Source organism: Astyanax mexicanus, unplaced genomic scaffold, assembly GCF_023375975.1.
Source record: "Astyanax mexicanus isolate ESR-SI-001 unplaced genomic scaffold, AstMex3_surface scaffold_36, whole genome shotgun sequence".
Taxonomy (NCBI): Eukaryota; Metazoa; Chordata; class Actinopteri; order Characiformes; family Acestrorhamphidae; genus Astyanax; species Astyanax mexicanus.
The window spans coordinates 235,001-237,500 of NW_026040046.1; the positions used below are offsets into that span (position 1 = coordinate 235,001).

Genomic DNA, 2,500 nt, shown 5'->3' on the forward strand with positions numbered 1-2,500 from the left:
TCTGATCTCGGAAGCTAAGCAGGGTTTGGCCTGGTTAGTACTTGGATGGGAGACCACCTGGGAATACCAGGTGCTGTAAGCTTTTCCCCTCTTGCTTCCATTACCATGGTCTTGTTATACATTACTAGTTTGTTATCTGAAACCCAACATAGATGAAGTTGCATAAGTAGTCTTGATGAGAGCTCTGCAATGGCTTACGGTCACACTACCCTGAGAACGCCCGATCTCGTCTGATCTCGGAAGCTAAGCAGGGTTTGGCCTGGTTAGTACTTGGATGGGAGACCACCTGGGAATACCAGGTGCTGTAAGCTTTTCCCCTCTTGCTTCCATTACCATGGTCTTGTTATACATTACTAGTTTGTTATCTGAAACCCAACATAGATGAAGTTGCATAAGTAGTCTTGATGAGAGCTCTGCAATGGCTTACGGTCACACTACCCTGAGAACGCCCGATCTCGTCTGATCTCGGAAGCTAAGCAGGGTTTGGCCTGGTTAGTACTTGGATGGGAGACCACCTGGGAATACCAGGTGCTGTAAGCTTTTCCCCTCTTGCTTCCATTACCATGGTCTTGTTATACATTACTAGTTTGTTATCTGAAACCCAACATAGATGAAGTTGCATAAGTAGTCTTGATGAGAGCTCTGCAATGGCTTACGGTCACACTACCCTGAGAACGCCCGATCTCGTCTGATCTCGGAAGCTAAGCAGGGTTTGGCCTGGTTAGTACTTGGATGGGAGACCACCTGGGAATACCAGGTGCTGTAAGCTTTTCCCCTCTTGCTTCCATTACCATGGTCTTGTTATACATTACTAGTTTGTTATCTGAAACCCAACATAGATGAAGTTGCATAAGTAGTCTTGATGAGAGCTCTGCAATGGCTTACGGTCACACTACCCTGAGAACGCCCGATCTCGTCTGATCTCGGAAGCTAAGCAGGGTTTGGCCTGGTTAGTACTTGGATGGGAGACCACCTGGGAATACCAGGTGCTGTAAGCTTTTCCCCTCTTGCTTCCATTACCATGGTCTTGTTATACATTACTAGTTTGTTATCTGAAACCCAACATAGATGAAGTTGCATAAGTAGTCTTGATGAGAGCTCTGCAATGGCTTACGGTCACACTACCCTGAGAACGCCCGATCTCGTCTGATCTCGGAAGCTAAGCAGGGTTTGGCCTGGTTAGTACTTGGATGGGAGACCACCTGGGAATACCAGGTGCTGTAAGCTTTTCCCCTCTTGCTTCCATTACCATGGTCTTGTTATACATTACTAGTTTGTTATCTGAAACCCAACATAGATGAAGTTGCATAAGTAGTCTTGATGAGAGCTCTGCAATGGCTTACGGTCACACTACCCTGAGAACGCCCGATCTCGTCTGATCTCGGAAGCTAAGCAGGGTTTGGCCTGGTTAGTACTTGGATGGGAGACCACCTGGGAATACCAGGTGCTGTAAGCTTTTCCCCTCTTGCTTCCATTACCATGGTCTTGTTATACATTACTAGTTTGTTATCTGAAACCCAACATAGATGAAGTTGCATAAGTAGTCTTGATGAGAGCTCTGCAATGGCTTACGGTCACACTACCCTGAGAACGCCAGATCTCGTCTGATCTCGGAAGCTAAGCAGGGTTTGTCCTGGTTAGTACTTGGATGGGAGACCACCTGGGAGTACCAGGTGCTGTAAGCTTTTCCCCTCTTGCTTCCATTACCATGGTCTTGTTATACATTACTAGTTTGTTATCTGAAACCCAACATAGATGAAGTTGCATAAGTAGTCTTGATGAGAGCTCTGCAATGGCTTACGGTCACACTACCCTGAGAACGCCCGATCTCGTCTGATCTCGGAAGCTAAGCAGGGTTTGGCCTGGTTAGTACTTGGATGGGAGAACACCTGGGAATACCAGGTGCTGTAAGCTTTTCCCCTCTTGCTTCCATTACCATGGTCTTGTTGTACATTACTAGTTTGTTATCTGAAACCCAACATAGATGAAGTTGCATAAGTAGTCTTGATGAGAGCTCTGCAATGGCTTACGGTCACACTACCCTGAGAACGCCCAATGTCGTCTGATCTCGGAAGCTAAGCAGGGTTTGGCCTGGTTAGTACTTGGATGGGAGACCACCTGGGAATACCAGGTGCTGTAAGCTTTTCCCCTCTTGCTTCCATTACCATGGTCTTGTTATACATTACTAGTTTGTTATCTGAAACCCAACATAGATGAAGTTGCATAAGTAGTCTTGATGAGAGCTCTGCAATGGCTTACGGTCACACTACCCTGAGAACGCCCAATCTCGTCTGATCTAGGAAGCTAAGCAGGGTTTGGCCTGGTTAGTACTTGGATGGGAGACCACCTGGGAATACCAGGTGCTGTAAGCTTTTCCCCTCTTGCTTCCATTACCATGGTCTTGTTATACATTACTAGTTTGTTATCTGAAACCCAACATAGATGAAGTTGCATAAGTAGTCTTGATGAGAGCTCTGCAATGGCTTACGGTCACACTACC

The 2,500-nt window shown here is 46.4% G+C and overlaps 11 non-coding genes and 1 pseudogene across 11 annotated transcripts in view; all 12 read left to right on the forward strand.

The window, feature by feature from the left end:
• LOC125793025 (5S ribosomal RNA) overlaps positions 1 to 82 on the forward strand; it is a 119-nt gene extending 37 nt beyond the window's left edge. The window contains exon 1 of the ribosomal RNA XR_007432616.1: positions 1 to 82. This exon is cut by the window's left edge and continues 37 nt beyond it. This is a non-coding gene — a ribosomal RNA (5S ribosomal RNA).
• Positions 83 to 192: 110 nt separating this feature from the next.
• LOC125793026 (5S ribosomal RNA) lies at positions 193 to 311 on the forward strand. The gene has a single exon (XR_007432617.1). It is a non-coding gene; the product is annotated as a 5S ribosomal RNA (ribosomal RNA).
• A 110-nt stretch (positions 312 to 421) lies between these two features.
• LOC125793027 (5S ribosomal RNA) lies at positions 422 to 540 on the forward strand. The gene has a single exon (XR_007432618.1). It is a non-coding gene; the product is annotated as a 5S ribosomal RNA (ribosomal RNA).
• A 110-nt stretch (positions 541 to 650) lies between these two features.
• LOC125793029 (5S ribosomal RNA) lies at positions 651 to 769 on the forward strand. The gene has a single exon (XR_007432620.1). It is a non-coding gene; the product is annotated as a 5S ribosomal RNA (ribosomal RNA).
• Positions 770 to 879: 110 nt separating this feature from the next.
• Positions 880 to 998, forward strand: LOC125793030 (5S ribosomal RNA). Its single transcript, XR_007432621.1, has one exon. It is a non-coding gene; the product is annotated as a 5S ribosomal RNA (ribosomal RNA).
• Positions 999 to 1,108: 110 nt separating this feature from the next.
• Positions 1,109 to 1,227, forward strand: LOC125793031 (5S ribosomal RNA). Its single transcript, XR_007432622.1, has one exon. It is a non-coding gene; the product is annotated as a 5S ribosomal RNA (ribosomal RNA).
• A 110-nt stretch (positions 1,228 to 1,337) lies between these two features.
• LOC125793032 (5S ribosomal RNA) lies at positions 1,338 to 1,456 on the forward strand. The gene has a single exon (XR_007432623.1). It is a non-coding gene; the product is annotated as a 5S ribosomal RNA (ribosomal RNA).
• A 110-nt stretch (positions 1,457 to 1,566) lies between these two features.
• Positions 1,567 to 1,685, forward strand: LOC125792625 (5S ribosomal RNA). Its single transcript, XR_007432344.1, has one exon. It is a non-coding gene; the product is annotated as a 5S ribosomal RNA (ribosomal RNA).
• Positions 1,686 to 1,795: 110 nt separating this feature from the next.
• On the forward strand, positions 1,796 to 1,914 carry LOC125792359 (5S ribosomal RNA). Its single transcript, XR_007432091.1, has one exon. It is a non-coding gene; the product is annotated as a 5S ribosomal RNA (ribosomal RNA).
• A 110-nt stretch (positions 1,915 to 2,024) lies between these two features.
• LOC125792680 (5S ribosomal RNA) lies at positions 2,025 to 2,143 on the forward strand (annotated as a pseudogene).
• Positions 2,144 to 2,253: 110 nt separating this feature from the next.
• On the forward strand, positions 2,254 to 2,372 carry LOC125792459 (5S ribosomal RNA). Its single transcript, XR_007432192.1, has one exon. It is a non-coding gene; the product is annotated as a 5S ribosomal RNA (ribosomal RNA).
• Positions 2,373 to 2,482: 110 nt separating this feature from the next.
• LOC125792323 (5S ribosomal RNA) overlaps positions 2,483 to 2,500 on the forward strand; it is a 119-nt gene continuing 101 nt past the window's right edge. Inside the window, exon 1 of the ribosomal RNA XR_007432055.1 lies at positions 2,483 to 2,500. This exon is cut by the window's right edge and continues 101 nt beyond it. This is a non-coding gene — a ribosomal RNA (5S ribosomal RNA).